The sequence below is a fragment of the Cupressus sempervirens genome, chromosome 11, assembly GCF_028749045.1.
Source record: "Cupressus sempervirens isolate cs-2001-9-10 chromosome 11, ASM2874904v1, whole genome shotgun sequence".
Classification (NCBI taxonomy): domain Eukaryota; kingdom Viridiplantae; phylum Streptophyta; class Pinopsida; order Cupressales; family Cupressaceae; genus Cupressus; species Cupressus sempervirens.
This window is the reverse complement of record NC_143128.1, coordinates 175,693,635-175,713,403: the sequence shown is the minus strand read 5'-3', so window position 1 is coordinate 175,713,403 and position 19,769 is coordinate 175,693,635.

Here is a 19,769-nt window from a genome sequence, read left to right as displayed (position 1 = left end):
ATATGTTGCATCATTGGTAGAAGGGAGTTCCATTCTCATAAACTAATGGTTTTGACCAAGTACCCCATTTAGATTTTAGATCCACCATGGTCGATAAAAGATTACTCATACCAACATTCACACAAAAGCTAGAAAATCCTAGTTTAGTCTTCAATCTACTCATTATATCCATTTTATTGAACTATTCAAAGGAGTTTCCAATCCATCTGAACACTTGCTCATCCTAGAATTCCAACGGGAGTCCAAGTAATTATATCTAGATCGATGCATATCTACAGAGGTCACACTCTTTGTTAAACCCCACTTTCCATTTTGTAAGCATCAATAGGTGTTTACCAAAATTTGAGGATCCTACCATGATCAAATCATGGTCCTTTTCAGCAGTGAAGCTAAACAAAAAGAGTGAATTTGCCATCACTGAGATAGACACCAAACCTAAAAGTTTCCACCTCATAAAGCACTATTTTCTCACCATATTCACCATAGGTTGGAACGAGACAAAATTACCAACAAGTCACAAGGAAAGACATGAGGAAATCAAATCAACCACTGAGTAAGGTAGTGAGATCAATGGTCCAATAGCTCCTAAGAAAGATATGGGTTTCTCTCTAGAATCCACAGTAGTCATGGATCTGACAACAACCCCTAGCTAGTTTGACTTTGGGGTCATAGCTACATCCTCTGCCATCGTGGGACTACCTAAAGGTTGGGGGCCAAATAGGCACATTCATTAGGAATATCACATGGTTCCATTAGGCTAGGAGTTACCACCTGGTGTAGCACCTAAGGATTCCAGAACTTACTGAACAAAATCAATTCTAGATTTGGACACACAAGGGCCAGTTCTGGGAGAGGAGTGGGTAATGGTAGGGGCAAGGGATCCATCCTCCTGAGGACTAACAAGGCATGAAATTGGGCTGCACGCTGAGATCAAAAAGTTATCCTATAATGCCCTGCCAAGGGATCCAAAAGAATTAACCTAAAGTTTTAATAAGTTTGCAAAACTTTTTTTCTAAAGAAAAAATAACATACACATCAATCATAAAGTAGCAAAAGCAATAACATTCAATTATACATAAGAAAACATAACAGATTACATTCCTTAAGGATCTCAAGATTTTGAATCACATTTAAAATTAATTAATACTAAGTCTAACAATTACCACATCCACATGAAAGAATAATTAAAAGTCCAAAGTCCATTTAAGTGATATACATTTGTTCTAAATGCTAGTTGGAAATAAAATTCAGAATGCTCAATCATCCACTATACATGTCATAGGGTATGAAAGGCTAAACTAATATACATTTATAAAAATAGATTACATTATCACTTTCAGATCCATGAAACAAAACTACAATAAAATAAGTAAAGATCATCCATTATAAAGATATAATCTTGCCTATTATGATGGATGGATTATATCTTTATGATGGATGATCTATAGAATGAAAGGAAATGTATACAAGGAACTCTAGCCATGACAATAATAGATGGATCTCAATGGTAAGAGTAAAAAGCACTACCACCCAACTAGATGGTAACCCAAAAAGCCCACTCCCACCACGCTAAGGAAATAGTCTCAAGTCCGAAACAAGATATCAATCCAAAAATCAAAAGTAATATCTAAGTCAAGGAAACCCTAAAAGTGATCTAACTAAAAGGTTCCAAGATAAATCAACATCTATTCCTAGAGGCAAACATAGACATGTAGGAAATCTACTATGTAAGTGGGCAAGTGTCATTACACGAATCAATAGTAGAGTTACCCTAGGAGTTTCTCAAGACCCTGGTCCCTAAGTGATCCCTAGGCTACACTAGTATCCTCTCGTAATAACAAGGCGTACTAACAATGCATGGTCGCAACCAAGTGTTCTCTCTACTCTCATCCAATTTTGTACTAACACTTGAGGCATGGGAAAGAACATACAAAGACTCTTATTAGGTTAATTTTATTCCCATTTAGTGTAGTTTTTTCACTTATTAAACAACGTACAATGGATTACCCTGGCAGCCACTTAAGTCCCCAGCCTCCATTGCAAGTCACTTCCTGACATTACATATAGATAACCTACCCTAAGCTCATAAAAGTATAAATCAAAGAATCATATAAAGTCACCTCAATCCTTGACAAGTCACTAGGAAGCATCAAAACATAATTCACAATAACACATCAGTTCCCTACAAGCAATTGGAAAGCATCCCAAAAATAATAGATCAAACACTCAAAATGGTTAAAATATGTCATAGCATGACATCACCAAGAACAAATCATACCCAACACCTCAGTCCTATAAAAGCAACTGGAAAGCAATCCAAAGATACTGATCGAAGACTCAAAAAGGTTAAGTCATGTCCTACATTCACCTCAGCTTCACACAGGAACACTGGAGAGAAATAAAAAACAATAATTACAACTTCATCATACAGCATACCAACACATTACCATGGTTGAGTTTAAAAGATCAAGATCAATTCATCATAACATCACAATCACAGAACTCCCAAGCCTTTGGTAAACATCCTAAAATTGGTCAACACTCTAGTTAACCCAAACCCAAAACATAGACAACATACAGATAAAAAAGTGTAGGTTTCATTGTTTGGTTTGATTTCGAAAACATATTATTGAGCTAAATGTAAGGTTTAACTATTAGTCTTAATGCAAGTTTGCGAGTACATACAATTATCAGTTTAACCCTTACAATTTAATTTGTTCTTATATTTGAATAAAATGCATAACTACCCTAATTCGATTTAAAGTTAATTGTTCCAAATGACTTAAGGATAATTATTTTTAAAAAACTTAAAAATAATAATTATTGATGTTTAAATAAATTAATTATGATTTAATGAAAACCAATATAATTAATTAATAATTCAATAAGTTCAACACTTTATTAAATAATTTCTAATATTTTTTAAATTAATTAAATACATTTAATAAAATTAATCAATAACTAAAATTAATTAATTAATAATTAAAATAAATTAATCTTTATTAATTATGTATTAATTATTTATTAAACTTATAAATATTAATAAAACTATTAATAATTAAAAATTAAAAATTTAATATCATAAATTATTAATAAAAAAATTTAAAAAATTTAAATTGCATTATTAAAAAGAATGACATTTATATTTGTAAGGGTCATCGGCCCTTCTTTAAATTGGCAACCCTGCTACTGCAAGGCCCGGGGCAGCAGCGGTACTTTGTACCACTGTTGTCGCAGTACTTGCATCAATAATGTATAGCTACTAGTGGGTATAAAGGAGGGGGTGTGGGGTCTCCCCACCCCTTCCAATATATATATATATATATATATATATATATATATATATATATATATATATATATATATATATATATATATATATATATATATATATATATATATATATATATATATATATATATATATATATATATATATATATATATATATATATATATATTTTTTTTTTTTTTTTTTTTTTTTTTTTTTGGAAAATTTTGTTTTATAAAAAATTTATATGTAAATTTTTTTTTTTTAAATACCTTCTTCCATTTTTAATTTTTTTTCTTAATATAAAAATTCTAGCATTAATTTGATAGAGAAAATATGACCAACAAGTCGAATTCTCTATTTAAATATTCCTTATTAAAATCCAAAACCCTCCCCAATTTAATATCTAATTTGAAAATTAATGAATAGGAAATTTAAGATATTTTAATCTCTGCATATGCAGAACAAATCTACATGCATACTAGTAATTTCAAATCAAAATACTCATCACAAGGAGTTATCCATATAACCATATCATAGTCATGATAAAGACAAGAAAATAAAAAGCATAATAAATTGTGCAAATCATCGCAAGAATCTACCTGGACTCTAATGCTAATCACTACACCCAAAAATATTGTGAGAGAAATTTCTCCTCTTGAAACCTTCTCTCTTTCAAAATTTTCTTCTTCCAAAATTTGTAGTCCTTTGAAAATGAACCCTCAATTGGTGATAAGGAGTTCTCTCCTAAAATTAGGGCACTAATTGTGCAATCACCTGAGAAGACTCCTTGGTCACCAAAATTTAAATCTTTATTATCTTTTTCATGCACGTTTATTGCAAGATAAAGTATCTTAATTAAATTCACTTGACATCTCTTTTTTAATTAATTTATTAAATTTTATTCTCATGCCCACTTTATGCAATCTTAAATTTTTTAATAAATTAATATCTTTTTCACTTTTAAATTTATTTTAAAAACGTTAATTGATAAAATATTTATTAAATTAAGTAATAATAATATTTAGCATTTATTCAAAAATGGACTCTTAAATATATTGTTATTTAAATTAAATAAATATTATCACGTCTAAAATTAAACTTATAACTTTTATCTTTAAATTTAATTAATTCTCCAAATTAGTTAAATGTAATTAAATATTAAAAATATCATAATAATTTTCCATTGAATTAAATCATTAATTAGATCTTTTAATCTGACTTAATTAATAGAAAAATCACCAAAGACTCATAGGACGAAATATGAAAACCCTCATAGAAAAACATAGACAAGATCAAACTAAAGGGTTAAAATCACGAACTTACATCATATGACACATTCGGAAGGTAACATCTCAAATACTTGTCCAAATTTTCTAGTATAAATGGGTTTAAGGGTTAGGATTTGGACTCAAGTTTATCTCCCCTCTCTTACCATTGAGATAATGTGATAGGGTACACTTATCTTGGCAATCCAAAGAGGTCGATACCCAGTACCTACAATCTACATAAAATCCACGCATGTACAAACACAACATTCTAGACTAAACAGGTAATGGCAGGAAGTGGTGCATTGTGTAGATCTTGACTAGTAGGTGACTACAGCTCCCTCCCTTAACCACATTAGAGATGCCATACATAAAGAAAATATACACGCACACCATACACATGTAGTATGGGGTAAGTATCCATAAGAAAACACATATGATAATACATCTAACTAATCATCATCAATAACTAAAAATACTACAATAATCATCATCATGCATACACGAAGTAAATTGTACCAAATAGTCTCATCATAAAATCAACCAAGTGTGAAACAATATCTGATAATTTAAAAGATAGTGCTACTAATCATTAAGCATAAAACTAACCTAATAGAGTTCGAAAATGATAATAAAATGTAAACTAGGGTAGGCACTACATCCACCCCCCTCGACTTAGGTTTACTCCTAGAAGCCTACAAGAAAAGTAAAACTAAAGAAATCACTATGCATGTCCCATTGGACCCTTCCCCCATGTATGAGGATATGAATCCACTGAGAATACTCTTTGGGACCTACCCATGTCTCTGATTTGAGAATTGTGATTTCACTCGAGGGTAATGGTACAACTTGTGTGCGCATTGTTTGCATGAGAAATACTCTCTATTAAAACTCCTCTGCACTCTAGACTATTGAACACTATCCTCACTAGGATAAGAAGGAGTACTCTGAGATGATAGTTCATACTAGTTGCACTTATTGCACTAAATGTTATAATAGTTCTTAGAGATAGAACCCTCATCGTCACCCTAAGTTGGAGGATAAGATCCTCCCTATTTTTTATTACCTCCAAAAGGAGATTTCTTACTACCACCTGAGTTTTAGTTACCCTTAGATCCTAATGCTGAAGGTGCTCCCACAAAACCCCCATGTCCTAGGTTGACACTTTGCTCTACAAGGATGACTCAATGCACCACATCTTTGATGGTTTAAGGCTCAAACACCTTAACACCCCCAACTAGACGGTTGTTCAAGTGTCTGATGAAATGTTGTGCTAACTGTACTAGGTTATCACTAATTCTCAAAAAGGGCATGAGCTCATAGAACTTCCACTCATACTCTACTATGGTCATAGTGAACTATCTCAAGTTGTGGAACTCATCTACTCTATGTTGCTTCCATTCCTTTGGTAGGAATCACTCATGGAAGTGTTCTAGGAATAACTCTCATGTGACATTTTTCATGTTTATGCCTAGTTTCTTCTCTTTGATAGTCCACCAAGTGGCTCCAAAGAGTTCCAGGTTCATAATAGCAAACTTGGCTTTGACATTACTATCAAATTCTTGAATAGAAAAAAACCTATCAAGAGCAATAAGCCATTGCTCGGCTACATAACTTGAACCTTTCTCATTAAAGGGCTTGAACTTGGCCCTCTCAATGGATCTTTGTCGATCCCTCTGAGGGCTCCTAGACCTAGGTCTACACTCAAGTCCTATTTGATGTGCTCCATCTTGTCCATGAATAAGAGGTAAGCCAATCAATGATGATTTTTATCATTTCACTCAGGTCAACCTTCTCTGAGTTAGCGTGCTACTCATTCACATTCTCTTCCCTATCCCCTTCATGAACAACCTCATGTATACTAATATCTCTGCCTCATCCATTACCTCTACCATGGCCAAGGCTATAGGAACTAATAGAATATCTTATCCCAGATACCATCCTACAACAATATCCAAGATGCAAGATGCTATAATAACCATAAAACATACTACTATAAAGCATACATAAAAGACATATGTTTTGAAAATAATATAAGTTCAGTTTTTAGTTTTTCTTATTTTTAGGTTTAAGTATATTTTAGTTTTGAAGTCTAAATGTTCAAGTTTGAGAATACAAAACTAATAGTTTAAGTTTTGTTTCAGTTCAACTAGGTTAAAGATGTTCAAGTTTGAGAATACAAAACTAATAGTTTAAGTTTTTTTTCAATTCAACTAGGTTAAAGATTCTAGTTTGAAATAGATACACACACACACACACACACACACACACACACACACACACACACACACACACACACACACATATAGCAATTCACTATTTGTTAACTAGTTGAACTAAAATGAAATCTAAACCGTTATGTATACCTTATACAAATAAAAACTTGAACTAGTTAAATTGAAATGAAACTTGAATTGCTATATATATATTTGTATAAGGTATACATAACGGTTTAGATTTCATTTTAGTTCAACTAGTTAACAAATAGTGGCATTCCAATTTGCCCAGAGCTCCCAATGTAGAACTCGGGCTCTAATACGAGATGTAACACCCCACCAAGGGATCCTAAATAATTAACCTAAAGTTTTACCAAGTTTTCCAAAAAAAAAAATTTAAAGAAAGAATAACATAACATATTACATTCCATAAGGATCCCAAGACATTGAATCACATTTAAATTTAATTAATACTAAGTCTAACAATTAACACATCCAAATGAAAGAATAATTAAAAGTCCAAAGTCAACTTAAATAATATACATTTGTTCCAAATGCCACTTGGCAATAAAATTCAGAATGCTCAATCATCCAATGTACATGTCATAGGGTATGAAAGGCTAAAAGAATATACATTTATAAAAATAGATTAAATTATCACTTTCAGATCCATGAAACAAAGTACAATAAAATAAGTAAATATCATCCATCATAAAGATATAATCCATTCATCATAATACACAAGAATAGAATGAAAGGAAATGTAGAAAAGGAACTCTAGCCATAGCAATAATAGATGGATCTCAATGGTAACAATAAAAAGCACTACCACCCAGCCATGTGGTAACCCGAAAAGGCCCACTCCCACCATGCTAAGGAGATAGTCTCAAGTCCCAAATAGGATATCAATTAAAACATGAAAAGTAATATCTAAGTCAAGGAAACCCTAAAAGTATTCTAACTCAAAGGTTCCAAGATAAATCGACATCTAGTCCCAAAGGCAAACACAAACATGTAAATCTACTATGTAAGTGGGCAAGTGTCATTACACAAATCAATGCTAGAATTACCCTGGGAGTATCTTAGGACCCCAACCCCCTAGTGATCCCTATGTGGCACTAGTATCCTCTCGTACTGACAAGGCATACTAATGATGCATGGTCACAACTAAGCATTCTCTCCACTTGCATCCTAGTATATACTAGCACTCAAGGTATAGGCAAGGAAATACAAAGACTCTTCTTAGGTTCATTGTATTCCCATTTAGTGTAGTGTTTTCACTTATTAAACAACTTACAATGGGTTACCCTGGTAGCTACGTAGGGCCCTGACCTCCATTGTAAGCCACTTCTTGACATTACATATAGATAACCTATGCTAAGCTCATAAAAGTATAAATCAAAGAATCATATAAATTCACCTCAATCTAATACAAGTGATTGGAAAGCATCAAAAGATAATTTACAATAACACATCAGTTATCTATGAGCAACTAGAACGCATCCCAAAAGTAATTGATCGAAGACTTAAAATGGTTAAGTCAAATATTTCATAGCATGACATCACCAAGAAAAAAATCATACCCAACACCTGAGTCCTATAAAAGTGTTTGGAAAGCAATCCAAATATATTGATTGAAGACTCAAAAAGGTTAAGTCAAGTATGTCACACATTCACCTTAGCTCCACACAAGAACACTGGAAAGCAATAATGAACAATAATTACAACCTCATCATAGAGCATACCAACACATTACCATGGTTGAGTTTAAAAGATCAAGATCAATTCATCTTAACATCACAATCACAGAACTCCCAAGCCTTTGGTAAACATCCTAAAATTGGTCAACACTCTAGTTAACCCAAACTCAAAACATAGACAACATACAAATAATAAAGTGTAGGTTTCATAGTTTGGTTTGATTTTGAAAACATATTATTGAGTTAAATGGAAGGTTTAATTATTAGTTTCAATGCAAGTTTGCAAGTACCTACAATTAACAATTTAACCCTTACAATTTACCCCATTCTTATATTTGAATAAAATACATAATTACCCTAATTTGATTTAAAGTTAATTGTTCTAGATGACTTAAGGATAATTATTTATTTGAATTATTAAAATAATATTTATTGATTTTTTAAAAAAATAATTAAATTTATTTATTTCAAAACTAATATCATTAATTAATAATAAAATAAATTCAACACTTCATTAATTAATTTATAATATTGTTTAACTTAATTAAATGCATTTAATTAAATTAATTAATAATTATAATAAATTAATATTTATTAATTATCTATTAATTATTTATTAAATTTAAAAATATTAATAAAATTATTAATAATTTAAAATTTAAAATTTAATATCATAAATTATTAATAAAAATAATTTTAAACACTTTAAATAAAAATTCAAATTGCATTTTTTTTAAATGGCATTTATATTTACAAGACCTACCGACCTTTCTTCAAATTGGCAACCCTGTTGCCATAGGGCCTATGGCAACAATGGTACTTTGTACCACTATTATCATAGTACCTATATTAGTAGCATACAACCATTGGTGGGTATAAAGGAGGTGGCGGTGTGGAGTTTCCCCATCCCTTCCAAAATATATATTATTATTTTTTTAAATTTATTTTTTGATGATTTTGTTTTATAAAAATTTTATATGTAAAATTTAAAAAAAACAAATACCTTCTTCCATATTAAAAAATATATATTTTTAACATTTCCAACATTAATTTGATAGAGAAAAATTGACCAACTGGACAAATTCTCTATTTAAATCTTCCTTATTAAAACCGAAAACCCTCCCCAGTTTAATATCTAATTTGAAAATTATTGAATAAGAAATTTAAGATATTTTAATCTCTACATATGTAGAAGAAATCTACATGCATAACAGTAATTTCAAATCAAAATGCTCATCACATAGAGTTATACAAATAACCATATCACAATCACAATGATGAGAGGAAAAGAGAAAGCTTAATAAACTATGTGAATCATCACAAGAATCTACCTAGACTTTGATGCTAATCGTTATGTCCAAAAAGATTGTGAGAGAAATTTCTCCTCTCAAAACCTTCTCTCTTCTAAAATTTTCTTCTTCCAAAATTTGTAGTCCTTCGAAAATGAGCCCTCATTTGGTGATAAGGAGTTCTCTCCTAAAATTGGAGCACTAATTGTACGATCACCCAAGAGGACTCCTTGCTCACCATACTTTAACTCTTTATTATCTTTTCTTTATCTTTTATGCACATTTATTACAATATAAAGTATCTTAATTAAAGTATTAGACAAGGAGATCCATTATCTCCTTCACTTTATATTATCATGGCAGAGGCCTTTGGGAGAGTGGTGGCTGATGCTCATAAGAATCAAAAGATTTTAGGAATTACTATTACTAGAAATATGCCCAACATTACGCATCAACAATATGTAGATGATACTATTATGTCTGGAAAAAGTACAGTTGTAGAGGCTCTTGGCCTAAAAGCCATCATTAGATCTTACATGGAAGCTTTAGGATAGAAAGTGAATGAGTTTAAATCTAAGATATATTTTATAAATACAAGACCTGAAATAGAATATTAGATATGCAAGATCATGGGATACAAAAAAGGTTTATTCCCCTCTAAGTATTTGGGAATTTCCCTAGAGAAAGGCCTAAAATCCAGTAAGGTTTGGTGCAACACCTTGGAGAAAATGGATGCAAGGCTTGGTAGCTAGAAGGATAAATGGCTGACAAAGGCTAGAAAAAGTATCAAGATCGGATCAGTTTTATTTGCCATTCCATCCTTCCCTCTATCTTGTCTCCCTTTATCCAAGCTACTCCTCCTCAAATTCAAAACTAAACTCAAGAATTTTCTTTGGAATGATTGTGAAGAAGACAAAAAATTGGTGCTCATCAAATGGGAGAATATTTGTAAACCTAAGGTCATGGGTGGGTTAGGGATTGAGAATTTACAATGGCAAAATGAAGCCTTATGTGCCAAATTAATATGGTGTCTCTAAAAGGAAAGATAACATAAATGGGCTAAGATTCTATACAATAAATATCTCAATGTGGATGATCCTCTATCGATTTTTAGGATGAAGACCCTTCCTAGAGGTTTTGAGAGTTGGAATTTTATGATAAAGTGTTGTCATTTGGTTTGCAAGTATCTAACTTGGGATCTAGGTAAGGGTGATGAGGCCTTATTTTGGGAAGATTCTTGGGATGGACACCCTCCATTACAACATAGTTCTCTCCCTAAGGATCTCAAAGAAAAATTAATTAATCTATGGGGAAGCAAAGTTTATGAATACAAGGTAGAGGTTATTCTAGAAGTTTAATCTAGATGGATGTGGAAACCTTTGGATGGTATAGGTGTGGATTCAAATGTGATTAAGCCTTATGAAAAGATATTAGTAGATAGGAGGATTAAGAAATCAAAGAGGAAAGATGAACTTATTTGGGCAACTTCAAATGATGGGAAGTATAGCATGAAAAATGGTTACAAGGCTCTGATATATTCTCAAAAATGGGACAAAGTGGATATTCCACTCTAACTCTGTTGGGATTATGCATGCCTTCCAAAGGCAAGATTCTTTTTATGGTTGGCTTTCCAAAATAGAATCATGACTGCTAATGAGTTACATAAACTTTATTTTCAAGGTCCATCTAGATGTGTGTTATGTAAACAAAATTACAAGGACTCTGATCATATTTAATTTAGCTATCCATTTTCCCAAATATGTTGGGAATGCCTTAAACACAGTTTAGGGTGGTCAATGCCTTTGCCAAAATCATTCATTGAACTCCTCAAAGGATGGCCTACAAATATGGTCAATGGAATTTGTAATAAACTTTGGAACATCTGTCCTTCCATCTTGGCATGGGAAATTTGGAAGGAAAGGAACTGACATATTTTTTGTAAATTAAAATTGAAACCTAAAGAGCTAATATTAAAAATAGAAGCTACCATAGTTGAAAGAAGTAATTTGCATCTCAAAAATGCTCGAAAAGAAGAAGGCTCCTTTTCTATTTGGGATGGTCAAATGAAGAAGAATTGGTCAAGCTTGATTAATCCTCTTTTTCTTTATGTTAAGAATAGCAAGGAGGCAAGAGAAAGATGTAAATGGTCACCCCCTTTGAAAGGATGGGCTAACCTTAACTTTGACAGTGTTGCCAAGGTTAACCCAGGTAGAATAGGTATTGGTTGTATCATTAATCATGACATAGGTCATTGGGTAGCCAAAAAAGCCATGTCTATTTAACTGACTTGCAATAATCTGGCAGAATTAGAGGCTTTGAATCAAGGTTTGTAGTCGTGTCATAAGTTAGGTTTATCAAAAGGTATCATAGAAGGAGACTCAAATTATTTTAAATGTAATTAGAAAATGAGCAACTCATAATTAGGTCCTTAACTCTAAGATAGAAGAAGTTCTTGTCCTTCTAGATCAGTTTCTAGATAGTACAATTTGTCATATTTTCTGGGAAGGTAATCAAAAGGAAGATTATCTAGCAAAGTTTGGGGCTGATGGTGTAAATTTCTTGATTATCAAAGAGGTATCACCTATACCTAGTTTATATTTTTAATTGGTTTATTTAGACTTCCCTAGTATATTTGATCCTTAATATCTATCCTCGTGTGTGTGTGTGTGTGTGTGTGTGTGTGTGTGTGTGTGTGTGTGTATTTTAATCTTTTAATATATATTTGATGGTTCTTTTCTCTAAGGTTCTTAATCTTTATTTTTTGTACTATCTTTATCAATTTTATTTTTATTCAATTTTACTCCGCTTAATATTCATCATCAAGTTGGGTGGGCCATTTATTTGCCCTTGTTTGCTCTTCTATTTTTTGCCTTTTTCTCCTTGGTCTTATCATCATTTATTAGTTAAGTCCCGCCCATGTTTAGGTTAATGTAGGTGACATCATTAGTTGTCGTCATGATAGAGTGTGCTTCTAGGACCTTCGCATGCCTTTTTCTTTTTCTCAGGTGTCACCTTCCATCACTTTCATTTGGTTCTTTCTCACCCTAAAGATGGACTCTAACATCAACATTTACAATAACTATAAAAATCATACCATGGTATTCTACAATAATGTCAAACCAGAGAGATGGAGCAAAATTCTTAAACTAGTGGATGACATAACCAAGATCACTACAAGTAGAGCCATTGGTGAAGGGTATAGTGAAGGTTGAGCCATTTGCCATTATTAGACTCTGCTGCAACATATTTGATCCAATTTGGAGGAAGGGTCTTGATCAAATAGTTAATAGCATAGACAACAAACTACATATTCTTCTTTTGGAGAAATATATGGATCTTCCTTTGGGGTCCCCCAAATTAGAAATAGCCTATCATCGTCCTTCACTGGTAACTTGTGAAAATCTTGCTTTTTACCAAGAATGGCCCAAGATGGAGGTAAGTATTCAATTCCTCCTTCAATGGAGAGGAATTGTTGTTAAAGAGAGCAGAGCATGGTTAACCAACTACCTCAACTTGTTTAATGCATACATTTAACCTAGAGTGGTCTTCGACAATCTTGATGCCCTAATCTTTTGCACTCCGAATTCGAAGAAAATTAATAGGGCTAAATTTGATTTTGATTTCCCACCAAACTTCTATGTAGAGGATCCTAATGATATCCTTGAAGTCATTATGGTGTTTTGGAAGTAAGGTGCTATCTCTAGCATTCTTACAAAAAGTTTTTCTCTATTTTTGGAAGATGGTTGGACGATATTATGTATTAGGGATTTTCTTTATAGACCTCTGTTCTACGATATGGTATTGTAATTATTAATATGTTTATGATATTTTATTGTATGGTAGTAGCAGTTATGAACTCTCTGTCCTTGATATGAGTCTTTATAGATTTAGATGTGTGAAGGTATGGACTCATCCTAAATTTTGTATATATTTTATTTCAGTTACATAGCTAATAACAAGAAGTTTGGCTTATTCTATTGTCTCTTTGAGTGTTTTGGATTTGGATGTCCTTGTGGCTTATGGTTCCTAAGCTATAATTAGAACAATATAATTATCTTTCTCTAATTTTATGGGTTGGTGTGCTCTAATTCTGGCAAGTTTTATGGAAATCATGGATTGTTAGGTTTTTCTCTTTACCGCTTGCCCTTTTGGTTTTCTCTTGTCTTTTTTTTTTTGTGTTTCCTTCTAGCTAGGAGTTCTCTATTTTTGGGTTTCTTTGTTTTCCTTTTTTGTTTTGTAGTTCGGGGCTCTTTTTCTCCCTTAAAGGATTTTTCTTCTCTTCTTGTTTGTGTTTTCTCCTTCTTCTTCTTTTTTGTGTTGGTGTTTCAGGTTCATTTTTGTTCTACTTTCTTTTTCCCCTAGGCTACCTATCTAGTTCCCTTTGTTTGTTTTGCGCCCTCGGTTGTTTTTTCTTTGTTCTTGATGTGTGGTTGTTCCTATTTCATTGTCATCCTCTTGGCTCTTCAACTCTTTTGGGGCTTCCTTTGTTTTTTCTTGGCATTTCCGTATGTTGGTTTTAGATTAAATCTTGTAGTTAGTGGCTTAGTAGTAATCTTTTAGCGATTTGTCATTTTTTTTTTCATAAATGCCAGATTGTTAAGCTTTTAAGTGTGAAATTCCAAGGCTTCTAGTTTTTTAACCATCACAGTGCATGTGAACATTTTTCCTTTAATTTGGTTTCTTAAGATAGACATAGAGCTCAGTTCTAGAAATCTGGATTGGTATGTATTATCTTTCTAATTTCTCATTAGAATGAGATAATTAAAGAGCACTATATTTGTACCATAGGCTAGTTCTCTATCTCTATGCTTTGTAACAGGGAAAGATGGGTCACTATTAAGATATTCTAATAATTCAATGACAAAGAACAAGCATTTTGATTTTAGGTAATGAGTACAGAAGTGATGAATGATGCTAAGTAGTATTTTCCTATGTTTATCTAAATATGTTTGAGATCATCCATGGTGCCCCTTGCTTTATTTGGTAGAATTGCATCTATCCATATTTATTGTAATGTTAAAATTGATTTGAGAATTTGGTATAGGTATTGGTGAGGTCTATGATCTTATTATTCTAAGATTTGTTTATGATGTATACACTTGGATTTAAATATTGTTTGAAAGATAATATTCTTAATATTTATAGATTTCCTCTATTTTAGTTGACTCAAAGGCTATTATGTAATTTTTTTTGGTCCTGTTTCTTGATGCCTTGAGTATCAATAGTTGGACTGGGGTGGTAGTAGTGAGCCTCCAATGTCTCCTAATATTCCTTCTGAATAGGATAAATTATGAAGATTTTTAGACAGATGGATTTGTTTTGATTGTTTCTGTTGTATTAGTTGATATTCAATAGTTAAGCTTTTTGGTATCTATTCTAATTTCCACATGAGGCCCATCAAGATATTTTCTTATTCTACTCTAATGTATTTTTTAGTGTATATCTCAATAATTTTAGAAGAGAATATTAGACATCTCTTGATATAGTTAAGAGCTACATTAATTAAAATGATTTTAGTAATTATAAATTTAGATCTAGATACTTTCATTGTTTAAAGAATTTTGCAATTTTATCATTAACTAGTTTGATTGGCAAGATAGTTAGATAGGGATGTTCGTACTTGGCAACTATGCAAGAATGTAAAGAAAGTGATGGAACTTCTTTAAGAGATCTTGTGATGTATCAAGGACCTTTATGCTCAGATAATTTCATTTAAATCTGATCTTTGGAATGTAATATCTTAGATAAGGATAGTCTAACTAGATTATGCCCCTTTTATGTTGTAATAATAAAGGACCATGGTCACGGGCAAGATTGGAGGTTTTCTTTCCCTGTTCTTTCCTACCAGTGCCTGTTTGAATGATGTAATGCTATTGTATTTATTTATTTTATTAATAATCAATTATCATGGCCATTGGCCATTTATTAATTTTTTTAAACAAAGTATCTTAGTTATATTCACTTGACTTCTCTTTTATAATTAATTTATTAAATTTTAATATCATGCACACTTTATGCAATCTTAATTTTTTTAATAAATTAATATCTTTTCACTTTTTAATTTATTTTCAAAATGTTAATTGATAAAATATTTATTAACTTAAGTAATAATAATATTTAGCATTTATTTAAAAATAGACTCCTAAATATATTATTATTTAAATTAAATAAATATTACCACATTCTAAAATTAAACATATAACTTTTATCTTTAAATTTAATTCTTTTTATTTAATTAATTCTCCACATTAATTAAATGTATTTAAATATTAAAAATATCATAATAATTTTCCATTAAATTAAATCATTAATTTAATCTTTTAATCTAACTTAATTAATAGAAAAATCACCAGAGACTAATAGGATGAAATACGAAAACCCATCATAGAAAAGCACATACAAGATCAAACTAAAGGGTTAAAATCATGAAGTTACGTCATACAACACATTCGAAAGGTAACATCTCAGATACTTGTCCTAATTTTATAGGACAAATGGGTTTAAGGGTTAGGATTGGACTCAAGAGTTTAACTCCCCTCTTTATCTTATTCTTCTTGTTTCTTCTCCCTTTTCCTTCCCCTATCTTGAGGAAGGGGTTCTCTCAAGTTTCTAGTTTGAGATTTCCACCTAAACCCCTATATTTTCAAATATTATATTTTGTGGTTTTTGGGAACTAACCCCTTTGGGTTGTACCTCCACTCAAAAGATTCTTGAATTCACCTCTTTTGAATTACTTTTCACGCCTCTTTTTTAATTGATGTTACTTTTTTTGTAGGATCGAGTTTGTCTTCCCATTTTATCTATTCTAGATACAAGTTCACCTAGTGGGCAATTCTAGGTATGTGCAGGATCATGGTGTGCCAAAAAGTGGTGATGTGAAAAAAATAGAGTTTGAACATGTCTAAAAGCGCTTCCACCTACCTAGGTACCAAGCTTGGAACGAAAGGCCGAGCCTTATCGGATATCTGATATTCATGGCATTATTATAATAATATAAAAACATTATATTATAACAGTAAAATACATTATAATATAATATTATTATAATATAATATTATTAGATATATTATTATTATAATATTATAATATAATATTGTTATTAAATATATAATATAATATTATTATAATTATTATTATTATACTATAATATAATAATAATATTATTATATTATAATTTATAATATAATATTATTATAATAATTATTATTATAATACAATAATAATATTATTATAATATTATAATCGTATAATATTATACTATAATAATAATATTATATTATAATGTATTATATTATTATAATATAATACATTATAATACATTATAGTAATATAATATAATATAATACATTATAATAATATAATATAATAATAATATTATATTATAATAATATAATAATATAATATAATATTTCAAAGCTATAAGTTATATATCTTATATATAAAATATAACAGGCGATCGGATATCCGATTCAATATCGGATATCCGATACCTGTGGCATTCCATTTTAAAAAGAAGAACAGACCCGCGGGCCCTTATTTCTCACATTTTGGGGCCAGTATCGATGCGTGACCGGATATCAGTTATAAAATCAGATATCTAATATTGAGGTATGGTTTTTTTTTTTCTTAACTAATTTTTAATCTAAATTTGATAGATTTTAGAATGATTTTGTTTGTTTTAGTTGAATCTAGGGTTTTTTTGAAAAAAAAGTTAAAATTAAGGTTTTTCTTTTTAATATATATTACGTTTTGCAATTCAATAAGAATGGTTGATCAGAATGATGACATTGAGGCATGGAATAATATTCCTTATAACCCCCCACCAAATGATCCAGTACCCCCAAAAAACCATCCACCAAATGATCCTCTACCCCCTCAAAACCCTCCTTGAATTGAGAATTTGATAAATGAAAATCTCACCGAGTTGAGAGGTTTGCATAGAATATATAATAATGTACCCACATTGGCTCCTATGTTATCCACGTTAAACACCATAGTGGATAACATTGAAACCCTTAGAAACCAACAAAATGGCGCTCTTCTTTGGCATGATCAAATGCATGAGATGTTTGATGATGGTTTGGATTATGATGAGGTTGCAACCCTCAACATAAGCAAAGACAATTTGGCCAGCCTTTTTGCGAACCCGAAAATGGGTTTACCAGTTGACCCAAAAAAATCCAAACTATCAATTAAATGGTGCACAAATGATGCCATACGTGCAAACTTTTAGGATTGTTGGTGGATGGTCTTTGATATCCCTCCACATGGAAATTTAGACATACCATTTTATTTCCTTAGAAAATTATATGCTGAATTTGTGTTGAAACTTAAAGTGAACTATTGAAGCATGAAGCCCAACATGGGCTTAAGACTAGGAGCTCCTAAGGATAGACCCTCTTCTCAGCAGAAGAAAGCTGGCACTTTTGTCCCCCCCACTTATATCTCCCCTCCTCCTCGAGTGCAGCATCTAGATATTATGATAGAGTCTACCTCTCAGACTATCAGAGCCATTCATAGGCTGAGTAGCCTAATGATATCTCAGGCTAGGTCAATCCTGCCTCCTCGTGTTGATGATGCTAGTACCAGTTCATCATCGACTAGCTCATCACATGTTTGTGTGCCTCACACTTGCATTACGTGCAAGAATATTTTCCTAGGTCCCATAGGTGATATTCTTGAGTATCATTTTGTATTAGACGAGGATACACCAAACACACATGCAAAGGCTACAGACCCTAATGCGAGAGAGGAGGGGAATGCAGAGGCATGGACTCCTTCGGTGTCAATACATGTATATATTATTTTGTTATGACATATGTGATTTAAAGTTAATTTTTATAAAAGAGTAATTTTAATTTTTAAGCCATATTGACTTTTATATGTATGTGATCTTCATTCATGTTTAGTTGATGACCGAGGAGGAGCTCAGACAGATTGATGATGCCACACTCTTGGCTATTTCATTTTGCCATGAGACATCTACGGTACATTATGTTGTGTTCACATTTTTTTTTCTATTTGATATTGTAGCATATATGGTTGCTATCTTTCTTTTATCGTGTAGGTAGCACTTGTCCCAGAGGGACAAAGTGCGTAAGGTGAGCTAGCACGCACTGACAAAGGAAAGGTAATTAGGTGCTTTCTATTTGATTAAATATCGATGCATTCTTGTAAAATGTTTGTGGTAATCCCATTTAATTACATTCTTTACTGTATATAGGGCGTCGCTACTAGTGATGAGCCTATACAAATTTTGCATCGTAGACCATCAAGGATTTCCATTCGCACGGAGAGCCCCATTGTATGTATAAGTATCATTTATTTTTTATTATCCTTATCTTCATAAATAAATTCAAAACTGATTTTTTTGATATTAACAACTACTATTTTGTATCTCATAGGAGACTCCTAGTGCACAAGAGGTCCGACGGGAGAGTTATGTAGATTTGATGATGCCGCCACTCACCCCTAAGAAGGAGCCTACAATAGTAAGTTGTAGTTTTAATTCATGATTAAATATGTTATAAATTTAGCATGCTATGAATTATAATGTTATAGTTTAAATTGTAGATTCATTTGACAAAGGTATTTGAACATATACAGCCCACAATCAGAGAGGTACTAGCATTGCTGAGGGCATACAAGAGGACTCTTGACTGGCATAGGAGGTCAATGAGAGAGGTATTTATTATGAAATTTTCATAGTATTAATTTCCATTACAAAAAAGATCATTATGTATTTGAGTAATTCAATGTTACATACGTAGAATCATATAAATTTAGTAGTCTAACTTTGGGTTTTCTTTTTTATTTTATGTAGGAGGCATCTGATCCACCTAGTGCAGCGAAGAGGCTGCATTTTGATCATCCACTAGCACCCTAGGATAGTATAGTTTTCGTAGGATGCATTATGGGACATTTTGAGATGGCACATGCCACATTGTATATAGAAACATTGATATTATACACATTCTAATGGCATGATCAGCCACATTTTGTATATGGATCTATGTATTTTGATAT